Consider the following 12,998-nt stretch of genomic DNA (forward strand, 5'->3'; position numbering starts at 1 on the left):
CATCATTAAAAACACTTTTCCGGATTTGTTTTTATCTGATTACCCAATTTCAAAGCTCTGTATGTCTTTTTTTATTACCTCAGGGAGTCGAATTAAGGGAAATTCCATTTTTGTTGGGAAATTCCCTATTTAAACCACAAGTATTTATTAACCTCTCTGAGCAACGCACATTAGAAATTTATATCCTTTCAAGAACTTGTTGTTTGACTATTACAGTAAAATGGCAGTTTAGTACAGTAGCGTTTAGTATGATATAAACAAGCCATTATATACATAGCCTATACTAGACGTCACCCGCGTTTTTTACGCAATTAACGTCTATTCCACTTTGCGACTTTTTCGAATGTTTTGAGCCCGGGTTTTCGGGCTCTAAACATTCGATTTTTTGACGTCACTTTTAACTTTCGAAGCTCCTGCAGTAGCAAACTAATCGAATTTGCGTCAAAACACTTGAAAGGCTTCTATTTTTCGAAAATCGTCAAAGTGGAACTCACTAAGAAACGAGATGAAAAATCCCGGTTTTTAGTGTGGTGCTCGCTATTATATACATTGTTTTTGTAATAAAAGAGATGACAAAAAAACAGATAAATAACTTTATCTTATCTCTATAAAGAAGATATCTATGAGATGGACACAAATTGCTAATATTTGTAGACTAAATTTTGCTTCAGATGAGATGCCATTCTAACAGAAGTAACGGCTATTAGTAACATTTCTTTCCAAATTCAACAACTTATTTTATCGTTCTTCTGCGGTGGCACTTTAATGAAAATTATGGCTAGTAAAATAATGACCAGTTAGTGAGGGCTGTACTGAGAAATATTGCCGGAGGTCAAGTAACGACTCAGGTTGCGAGGTCGTTGCGTTGATCGAGGACAATATTTTCAGTACAGCCTGAAAAAAACGGTCATTATTGGTCCAGCGCGCAGCAGAATGACCTTTAAAAAGCAACTGATCGAAAAGATTTTGTCTTTGTCAGGGCCTGTGCGCACAATAAATTAACAAGTCCAGGCTAAACCAACCGCCGATCTAGAATTTTTGTCCGCCTACCCGCGCGATGTTTGACCTATGTTTTGGATTGAATTGGTAGTAGAGTCAAATTTTCCGGTTAGATTAAATGGTTGTTTCAGGTAGGGTTAGGGCTAGGGTTGGGGATGGGAGTTAACCCCTGGTTAGGGTTTTAGCCCCCGGGTAGAGTTTGTAGTAAATACCATGTTTATAAGGAACTTTGAACTCCTCATTGCAGTTGTGACTCGATGGCCGAGTGGTTAAGGCGCTGGCGTTCTAATCATAGGTGCTTTGTATATAGTGGGTTCGAATCCCATCAGCGGCAAAAGTTTCGAAATTTCGGAAATGCGCTTCAAGAACTTACAAAACTTAGCAATACAAAGAATCTGTCAAAGAACAGAAGCTCAGAGTGGAGGATGGGAAGGAAACTTTTTTTCGTCACTTATGGAACCCGGTACGAACGACATTCGGTTATTGCCACGTCTGCTGGACCTTCACGCCGCTCCGGCTTCTTGTTGTATTTGTTAACCGTTTCCTTCAGCTTCGATCGATTTTTAGCACTTTATCCTGGAAAAATAGCAAATTAAAGCGAAAAACTCAAGCAAAAAAGAGTTGTTAAAAATTGTTATTATTTCCGACGTCAGAAATAAAAAATGAGAGAAATGATGTCAACGCATTTTTTTTTTGTCATAATACTGAATATATTAGTTATGAATAAAATACATAAATTGCCCCAAAAATGAGAAAATGGCAAGACCAAGACCTGTGAAAGAAACCAATAAAAATCCTGAAAAACGCCAAAAAGGACAAACCAAAAATATACTCAAAAAAACAAATAAAAACAAAAACAAAAACACGCAGATTTACAAAGTCCAACAGCAATAAAAAAAAATTAGATGTTACGAAACAAATTTGTAATTTCAGCATCAGCTGTCGTGTTATTGAAAGTAGAGTGTCTCTGGTGCCTCCAGGACCTCGAACCTCTCAAACACCACAGCTGACCGAATCAAACTAAATGAAATTTTTCTCTTTACATAAAAATAAGTATCGGAAAATGCACATTTTTTTCACAAAAAAAAGTTCACTTAGGCGAACGTAAAATCGTTTGGTCCCTTTGCTCAAGCTACCATTTGAGGAGAAAACTAGTGGGGTGAATGTCCCATTCTTATGTTCTAGAATGCGATTGAGATATTTTCACTTCTTCTTTTCCTCCATAAGTCTCATAACACTAGCAAGATTTTGGCTGCGATAACTTCTAGCAAAGGGGGAAAACACCCTCGCGTAAAGAAAAGCCTTCTGTTGTCGCTGCCAAAATCCTCTCAGTGCGATATCAGCCCGGAGATCAAGATCGTTGTCAAATCGCTTTTGGAGGACCAGTTCCTTCACCACATCTTACGTCTATAGACGTTAAATTTGCGGTAATGTTCACTAACTCATTGTGACAACGCATGTGGATAAAGCCGTCGACTTTACATTGAACTTCGAACCACAGACACAGTCGCTGGGGAGATTTTTCATATCCCAACCATATCTAAGTTGGTAGATCACATCGAAAAATTCCCTTTTCGTCAGCGAGAACTCTTCTGATTTGATCGGCAGTGATGACAACCATGATGAAGCACCATGCGAAGTTGCGATTTCGATGGCCTTCAGTTCGATCTGAGATGAAACAGACTTCAAGTTTTCGAGCTTTCGTTTTAAGAACTAGGTTTTAGATTCGACATTGGTTTGATCAGATTCAGTGATGTTCTGAGTCACTATCTTTCTGACAAGGTTTCGCGTGACTTTGACAGATTGTATGAATTCGAGCTCACATGTCTCCAAAACATTCACAATTCCCGAACCACCATGATTCACAGGTGATGAGAGTAATTGGCGTTCGTGGTCGTTACAGGTTCTACCTTCTCAAAGTGCAGGACTGAAAAGATGACGGATGACATTCTTCCAAAGGCTGAAGTAGTGGCTTGATGTTTGGGATGGTACGGATGATGAAGTTGAACTTGTGCATGAAGCCAGCGGTAAATGCACAATACACGCTTTTTTTATAAGAATAGTGTACTTTAGTTGATGGTGAGCATTATTCTTATTTTTCTATTGTTCTAAACAATATGTCTATTGTTTTAAGCCCGAAATCTCACCCTGATATTCTTTTAGAAGTTATTCTTAGTTATTCTCTAAAAAAGTGTACACCGATTGGGGGGAGGCTTTAGCAATCTCCGATAGTACTTTGAGTTGGTTGATCCAATCTTTTACATAGTTTGATACATAATCGACTTTGAACTCGTTGGTTCCGATTGCTGCACCCAAGTGACGTCTTCCCTCTTTGGTGATATTGAAATTGGTATCCTTGAAGATCGATTTAGATAGTTCGTATTTATCGGATTTAAGGACCAACCAGGATTTTAAGCCTTTAGGGAAATATCCGAGGTACGGACCGATGCTCTCAATCTTTGTTCACCATTCAATATAAGATTCAAGTTGACCAGCTGCGCTCAGATCGTTAGCATACGCGACTTGGTTGACGTCCTTCGAACTGATGCTTTCTAGCAAGAGAACGAGAGCGAGAGCGGCATGGCTACTGGACCCCCTTGAGCTGTAGCCTCTGACGAGTTGATTTCATAGCCACCACTGATGAAGGTTGCAATTCCAGGGCAGATTATTTGGACGTTATGAATCATCACTCGTCGATTTATACGATTGAAGGCGTTGTCCGCGGCTACCAACATGATTCCATCACAGTCAGATTCATTCGATAGGATCTGCATGACATGAACGGCAGCTTCACATCCAGACTTCTGACTACCACAAAGCTGATGATCTCCAACACTTTGCAGTGCATTTGGTTTCAATACGGTCACGACAGATTTCCCAATTAGACGTCTCAGTACTTCACCGATTGCAATGGGTCTCACCCCAGGATTCTTGCCCAGAGGATTTAATCTGCTCGATAGTAGTGATTCGAGTGAGCCGTCTTGCCAAAGCTCAGGTTTTTGACAAAGCTTGCGTGATACTTTAGCGATAGCATCACATAGGTTCAGGCTGTGATTTCCAAATGCGGCAGATGTGAGGATTCTTTTCCAGCCATCAGCATCCAGTGTCGATGGGTCAGCTACGTGGTACCGGATTTCCAGATTTAATCTTTCTTTTTATTCCCTGGTGGATCATTTCCCAAACTTGTTTCTTTCAGTATCGTCCTGTATGAAAATAAAATTCTCGTAATGCTTTTCGTATTCATTGATGAAAATGAGGGTGATGGACTTGCTCCATGAAGCAAACTGCCCAGGACCTTTTGGTTGCTCTTCCTCGATCATGGGAACGTCAGGATCAGACTCACTGTCGGATTTGGTATCATTATCAGATTCGGATTTAGACTCGAGGTTGTGTGCCTTGTGTGTTGCGGATGTCGTTTTGTGCGTTTTAGAAAAGTTAGGGATGTAGCGTTTAGGCGTGGCAATGTTTATTTCGACGTTCGTGCTATTAAAATCGACAGTTTCTTCGGTTTCTTCATCCTCGCTATCGGAATTGTGCAAATTAATCCTCCAGAATTCGATAAGAATTGCTCTTTTAAAAAAATTGTCAATTATAAAAAAATTCAAAATACTCACATTTTTCAAAGATTTTTTCATGGATTTAACTGCTCTTCTCACTTCAGGATCTCCAACTTTTGGTGACTTTTTTTTTTTCGTTTCAGGTTTTCTGTTTTTTTTATTTTATTTTCTTTTTCCAAGTAATTATTATAAATATATCCTGGTACATTCATTTTCAGCCCTAAGCCTAAGGCTGTCAGGACGGTTGCAACGTCGGTCAATCGCTGGAAACATTCCATTTTATTGATTTGAAGATTTTACACAGCAGCGAAACAATTTGCCCCTTTAGAAACAAGGGAAGCAAAACAAGACATCGAAAAACTTGTTTGAATAAACGCGAAGTCACTCTAGTGCCAACTGAAAATGTGGTGACGCCAAAAGATATGACGTCAATTGTAATCGAAAGATCGAACGAGCTTCAAGTCTGGGTTGATCACACCTCTATCGAGCTAGCCCTAATCATCAATTCAGTGTATGAGGAATGCGTAAAATGGAAAAGAAACCTTTTTATGCTGCCTACCGGAATAATTGGAAATGGGATCGTCGATGAAATGACCCGCCTCATCGCCAATGGGTCAATGACTCTCCGCTTAAAACGTTATCACTCAAGGCTATCACTCAACGGAGAAGACCGTCATGACGAGCTCCTGCTAAGCGGTCCAATCAACAAAGTAGGAGATTATGTTTTTCAGAAGATCGACGGAACCTTGATCAGGAAGCTTGCTTGCCAAATAAAAGGAGCAGCTGACCCATCGACACTGGATGCTGATGGCTGGAAAAGAATCCTCACATCTGCCGCATTTGGAAATCACAGCCTGAACCTATGTGATGCTATCGCTAAAGTATCACGCAAGCTTTATCAAAAACCTGAGCTTTGGCAAGACGGCTCACTCGAATCACTACTATCGAGCAGATTAAATCCTCTGGACAAGAATCCTGGGGTGAGACCCATTGCAATCGGTGAAGTACTGAGACGTCTAATTGGGAAATCTGTCGTGACCGTATTGAAACCAAATGCACTGCAAATTGTTGGAGATCATCAGCTTTGTGGTAGTCAGAAGTCTGGATGTGAAGCTGCCGTTCATGTCATGCAGATCCTATCGAATGAATCTGACTGTGATGGAATCATGTTGGTAGCCGCGGACAACGCCTTCAATCGTATAAATCGGCGAGTGATGATTCATAACGTCCAAATAATCTGCCCTGGAATTGCAACCTTCATCAGTGGTGGCTATGAAATCAACTCGTCAGAGGCTACAGCTCAAGGGGATCCAGTAGCCATGCCGCTCTCGCTCTCGTTCTCTTGCTAGAAAGCATCAGTTCGAAGGACGTCAACCAAGTCGCGTATGCTAACGATCTGAGCGCAGCTGGGTCAACTTGAATCTTATATTGAATGGTGAACAAAGATTGAGAGCATCGGTCCGTACCTCGGATATTTCCCTAAAGGCTTAAAATCCTGGTTGGTCCTTAAATCCGATAAATACGAACTATCTAAATCGATCTTCAAGGATACCAATTTCAATATCACCAAAGAGGGAAGACGTCACTTGGGTGCAGCAATCGGAACCAACGAGTTCAAAGTCGATTATGTATCAAACTATGTAAAAGATTGGATCAACCAACTCAAAGTACTATCGGAGATTGCTAAAGCCTCCCCCCAATCGGTGTACACTTTTTTAGAGAATAACTAAGAATAACTTCTAAAAGAATATCAGGGTGAGATTTCGGGCTTAAAACAATAGACATATTGTTTAAAACAATAGAAAAATAAGAATAATGCTCACCATCAACTAAAGTACACTATTCTTATAAAAAAAGCGTGTGTATTGTGCATTACCGCTGGCTTCATGCACAAGTTCAACTTCATCATCCGTACCATCCCAAACATCAAGCCACTACTTCAGCCTTTGGAAGAATGTCATCCGTCATCTTTTCATTCCTGCACTTTGAGAAGGTAGAACCTGTAACGACCACGAACGCCAATTACTCTCATCACCTGTGAATCATGGTGGTTCGGGAATTGTGAATGTTTTGGAGACATGTGAGCTCGAATTCATACAATCTGTCAAAGTCACGCGAAACCTTGTCAGAAAGATAGTGACTCAGAACATCACTGAATCTGATCAAACCAATGTCGAATCTAAAACCTAGTTCTTAAAACGAAAGCTCGAAAACTTGAAGTCTGTTTCATCTCAGATCGAACTGAAGGCCATCGAAATCGCAACTTCGCATGGTGCTTCATCATGGTTGTCATCACTGCCGATCAAATCAGAAGAGTTCTCGCTGACGAAAAGGGAATTTTTCGATGTGATCTACCAACTTAGATATGGTTGGGATATGAAAAATCTCCCCAGCGACTGTGTCTGGTGTTCGAAGTTCAATGTAAAGTCGACGGCTTTATCCACATGCGTTGTCACAATGAGTTAGTGAACATTACCGCAAATTTAACGTCTATAGACGTAAGATGTGGTGAAGGAACTGGTCCTCCAAAAGCGATTTGACAACGATCTTGATCTCCGGGCTGATATCGCACTGAGAGGATTTTGGCAGCGACAACAGAAGGCTTTTCTTTACGCGAGGGTGTTTTCCCCCTTTGCTAGAAGTTATCGCAGCCAAAATCTTGCTAGTGTTATGAGACTTATGGAGGAAAAGAAGAAGTGAAAATATCTCAATCGCATTCTAGAACATAAGAATGGGACATTCACCCCACTAGTTTTCTCCTCAAATGGTAGCTTGAGCAAAGGGACCAAACGATTTTACGTTCGCCTAAGTGAACTTTTTTTGTGAAAAAAATGTGCATTTTCCGATACTTATTTTTATGTAAAGAGAAAAATTTCATTTAGTTTGATTCGGTCAGCTGTGGTGTTTGAGAGGTTCGAGGTCCTGGAGGCACCAGAGACACTCTACTTTCAATAACACGACAGCTGATGCTGAAATTACAAATTTGTTTCGTAACATCTAATTTTTTTTTATTGCTGTTGGACTTTGTAAATCTGCGTGTTTTTGTTTTTGTTTTTATTTGTTTTTTTGAGTATATTTTTGGTTTGTCCTTTTTGGCGTTTTTCAGGATTTTTATTGGTTTCTTTCACAGGTCTTGGTCTTGCCATTTTCTCATTTTTGGGGCAATTTATGTATTTTATTCATAACTAATATATTCAGTATTATGACAAAAAAAAAATGCGTTGACAATCATTTCTCTCATTTTTTATTTCTGACGTCGGAAATAATAACAATTTTTAACAACTCTTTTTTGCTTGAGTTTTTCGCTTTAATTTGCTATTTTTCCAGGATAAAGTGCTAAAAATCGATCGAAGCTGAAGGAAACGGTTAACAAATACAACAAGAAGCCGGAGCGGCGTGAAGGTCCAGCAGACGTGGCAATAACCGAATGTCGTTCGTACCGGGTTCCATAAGTGACGAAAAAAAGTTTCCTTCCCATCCTCCACTCTGAGCTTCTGTTCTTTGACAGATTCTTTGTATTGCTAAGTTTTGTAAGTTCTTGAAGCGCATTTCCGAAATTTCGAAACTTTTGCCGCTGATGGGATTCGAACCCACTATATACAAAGCACCTATGATTAGAACGCCAGCGCTTTAACCACTCGGCCATCGAGTCACAACTGCAATGAGGAGTTCAAAGTTCCTTATAAACATGGTATTTACTACAAGCTCTACCCGGGGGCTAAAACCCTAACCAGGGGTTAACTCCCATCCCCAACCCTAGCTCTAACCCTACCTGAAACAACCATTTAATCTAACCGGAAAATTTGACTCTACTACCAATTCAATCCAAAACATAGGTCAAACATCGCGCGGGTAGGCGGACAAAAATTCTAGATCGGCGGTTGGTTTAGCCTGGACTTGTTGATTTATTGTGCGCACAGGCCCTGACAAAGACAAAATCTTTTCGATCAGTTGCTTTTTAAAGGTCCATTCTGCTGCGCGCTGGACCAATAATGACCGTTTTTTTCAGGCTGTACTGAAAATATTGTCCTCGATCAACGCAACGACCTCGCAACCTGAGTCGTTACTTGACCTCGGGCAATATTTCTCAGTACAGCCCTCACTAACTGGTCATTATTGTACTAGCCATAATTTTCATTAAAGTGCCACCGCAGAAGAATGATAAAATAAGTTGTTGAATTTGGAAAGAAATGTTACTAATAGCCGTTACTTCTGTTAGAATGGCATCTCATCTGAAGCAAAATTTAGTCTACAAATATTAGCAATTTGTGTCCATCTCATAGATATCTTCTTTATAGAGATAAGATAAAGCTATTTATCTGTTTTTTGTCATCTCTTTTATTACAAAAACAATGTATATAATAGCGAGCACCACACTAAAAACCGGGATTTTCATCTCGTTTCTTAGTGAGTTCCACTTTGACGATTTTCGAAAAATAGAAGCCTTTCAAGTGTTTTGACGCAAATTCGATTAGTTTGCTACTGCAGGAGCTTCGAAAGTTAAAAGTGACGTCAAAAAATCGAATGTTTAGAGCCCGAAAACCCGGGCTCAAAACATTCGAAAAAGTCGCAAAGTGGAATAGACGTTAATTGCGTAAAAAAACGCGGGTGACGTCTAGTATAGGCTATGTATATAATGGCTTGTTTATATCATACTAAACGCTACTGTACTAAACTGCCATTTTACTGTAATAGAGTGAAAATTGCGTGAAACCTGTAATGTTAGTGGTTCCTTTGAATCTGAAGCTTCTAAAATTTTTAATGAACTACCTGTTAACTGTCGTGACTCAGAAACTTACAAAGCCTTTTGTCAAGAAACAAAAAAATATTTTTTCGACAAAGCCCTAGCTAGGAGCTTGCAGTAGTACCATATTCTACCAACTGTAGTCCCTGCGTTGCTACTCGCTATTTCCTAGCTGGTGCTTTCTATGTTATATTATTTCTTATACCTAGTTTTAGTCTAATTCTCGATTTGATTCACGCGCCATTTTAGTTTTAAATTTAATTCTGACTTCAATTCTTCCAATATTCCTACTCGTAGCCTTGGTTCCCTAGTCTCCATTCTGATTTTTAGATTTAGCCCATCTGTTGTTAGGTTTACTTAGTCTTTATTTTCTTCAGTGCATTTATATGACTTTATTATATTCTAGTTCTATGAAGTTTTTTTTTTTTTTTTTTTTTTTTTTTTTTTTCCATTTGATGTTTAATTATTTTCAATTAATTTGATTTAGATAGTTGATAGCTCACTTATTTATGTCAAAATACTGGTCGTGTTTTGCAAGGTCCAGTACACTTTTACACAGCCTTCGGTGTTGCAATATATGCAAGTTTTACTCATTCTATCTTACGCTATGTCGTGATTCTGTCTCACCGAGTTCTTAGATCTATTTTGTCGCTTACTTAACCTCTAGCCACCAATAGTACTTGAACCTTAGTCTAGTCTACCATATAACATTATGTTAGTATTTTTTTTTAAATATATTCGTTAATTTTTTATAATAGCACACATTGCGATGGCCTCAGCTAGCATACTCAGATACTCGGATTTGTTTAGGTTTTAGTCTAGCTCTATCACTATTCACATTTTACCCCTTATACTTCTTAATCCTAATCATTTTATTCGTCATACTAGCCCACCGCTTCGTCCCTATCTGCTTGTCCGCATACGGCCCCAATTTTTCTTCAGTATACTACAAGGTTATTTTACAATTTTTTTCTAGACATTGCACATATATTATATACAGAATTTTCAGGTGAAGAGCCAAATTTAAATTTTGGAAATGCCAGAAATATATCATTATCATTTGAGATATATTTTGATAATGTTTCGATAATGCACTATTTATAAAAGTTTTCCTTCTATCGAAGATAGATTAGGTACACTTTTTCTATTATAATATTAGAACAAGAACTAAAAAATAAGAAAAATTTAATATTAAGTCTCGATGGAATATCTTAGTAAACAATTTTGTAAATATCTTAATAAGAGAGATACACCTTTACTTACCGAGAAATTTTTCAAAGTCTTGCAAAACTTTCATTTTGCATTTCTGAAAAATTTGTCGCTTTCCAAGGCGTCTCATGGAAAACCAAAGTAATTTAGGTGAGACTTAGCAAATAGAATCCGGTTTGATTCGATAAAACTTAGGTATAACAAGAGAAATTTTTAATGTATTATCATCGTTCAGGCTAGATTTAGGATGTGAGAATCTGAGTGGATCTGAAATTATCAATCCATGAAAATCAAGATAAAATCGTCGAAAATCGTATCGTATCATTATTATTATTGTTATTATTATATTAATAGTCAAACGACAAGTTCTTGAAAGGATATAAATTTCTAATGTGCGTTGCTCAGAGAGGTTAATAAATACTTGTGGTTTAAATAGGGAATTTCCCAACAAAAATGGAATTTCCCTTAATTCGACTCCCTGAGGTAATAAAAAAAGACATACAGAGCTTTGAAATTGGGTAATCAGATAAAAACAAATCCGGAAAAGTGTTTTTAATGATGATAAAACAATAGAAATATAGTCAAGCTAAGAATGTTACCGGTACACCATTTAACCGGAACTAAAATACTGAAAAACGCTTAAACGCAGACGCAAAATTATGAGCTGTTTGCCCAACTTCCTTATGCGTGAAGCTATGAATGCCATTCTCGGAAGCTTTAGCCTTCCTGCAGTGGCAATTATGATTACACTGTTTTCTGTGACGAGATTTTGATCTGACGTCACTTTCATTCTTAGAAACTCTACATGAGCTTCAGTTGTTGTTATGTCAAAGGAGGGGAACAAAGATTGTGCTGTGCGATATGTTTTTCGTTGTGTGTGTGTTTGAAACTCCCGCATTTTTAATTTCTTTACCAAAAGTTACTCTGCTAAAGCTTTGATTTTAACTAAATTTCTTAATCGCTCAAAGTGATGTCACGTTTTTTCATTGGCCCCTAAAATTACTCTGCCGCTGCGCAACCTTTCGTAAAATACAGTGTTTTTTATTTAGACATAATATAACTCATACCGTACGTGAAGGACTTGCACTGTACAATATCCTTTCGCCGCTGCGCCGAAGCAGCGAAGGCTGTTTAAGATTTAAGATAACTCATGTCATACATGAAAGACATGGGCCGTGCAATATGTTTCGCCGCTGCGCTGTCTTTGCGATGGCAATTTTTGATGTAAAACCAATCATAGAAAATTGTATTTTGGCATGGATGAAATTGCTTTGCGACGCGGTGAAAGGATATTCTACAGTGCAAGTCCTTCATGTATGGTATGAGTTATCTTATGTCTAAATAAAAAAACACTATATTTTACGAAAGGTTGCGCAGGGGCGAAGTAATTTTAGGGGCCAATGAAAAAACGTGACATCACTTTGAGCGATTAAAAAATATTGTCAAAATCAAAGCTTTAGCAGAATAACTTTTGGGAAAGAAAGTAGTTTCAAACACTGCGAAAAGTTCGTTAAAATATCTTTAACTATGATCTCTAGAAAGAGTTTGAATTCAACCTACATTCTAGGGGCCATACACTGTAAAATTTAAAGTAAAACTTACTTGTAGAATGGTATGTCCGTGAAGTACGTCTTCAATTTCGTCGCTGGTTAAGAATTTAGCACATTTTTTCTTGAGAATTTATATAGTTCTCTACGAAAAGACTGCAGTTCGTGAAGGTAATTGATATCAATCAAATTCAAACTTTCGCGAGGTAAAAAAATTGCGAAATTTACGGCATTTACTTTGACTACTTTCGCTTTTCGTAAAATTCGTTTTTGCGAGCATAAACTTTCGTGAATCAAGTCTTAAATATGAAAATTTTCACACGAGAAAAATGGCTTAGAGGGAAAAATATCTCTTGAATTAGTCTGAAATTTTTGTCTTGTGACTTATGAAGGTTTAATGGGTCAAAAAGTGACATAAATCATACATTTCATTTTAAGTTAGAAAATTTACAGATTTTTTATTTTGTCAAGAATCTTCTTCGGCAAAAAACATTCGCGCATGGGCCTTTCAAGACATTTATTTAGTTTTGCAAAACTGGTTAAAATTCACGAAAATCGCTAAATCGTTTGATAGGTTTTTAGTTAGGTGATGATTGTTAAGAAATGAAAGTAACTTTAAGTAACTCTCTAAGTAGTAGAGAGCCCCCCCCCCAGCAGCCGATTTACAAAGGGCGAAAAAAGACGTCTCTTATCACTTATTTCAGCGCCCCTTTGCTTTTTTGCACCTTACAATTGGCAGTTTTAAACTAGAAAAAAGAGAAAATACCCAAAAATTTTACAAAGATATTTACTTTTAATAAGGGGTGCCAAAATCTAAATTTTCTGAAATTGCACACACAGTTTGCCCGAAATTTTGTCGAGCCACCACACTACTGTTAACATGTACAGAAATGAAGGTAACATACCCCGACTGGTATTAGGGTTTAGGGATGCAGGGTATGT

This window comes from Clytia hemisphaerica, unplaced genomic scaffold, assembly GCF_902728285.1.
Source record: "Clytia hemisphaerica strain Z4C2 unplaced genomic scaffold, Clytia hemisphaerica genome assembly, whole genome shotgun sequence".
Lineage (NCBI taxonomy): Eukaryota > Metazoa > Cnidaria > Hydrozoa > Leptothecata > Clytiidae > Clytia > Clytia hemisphaerica.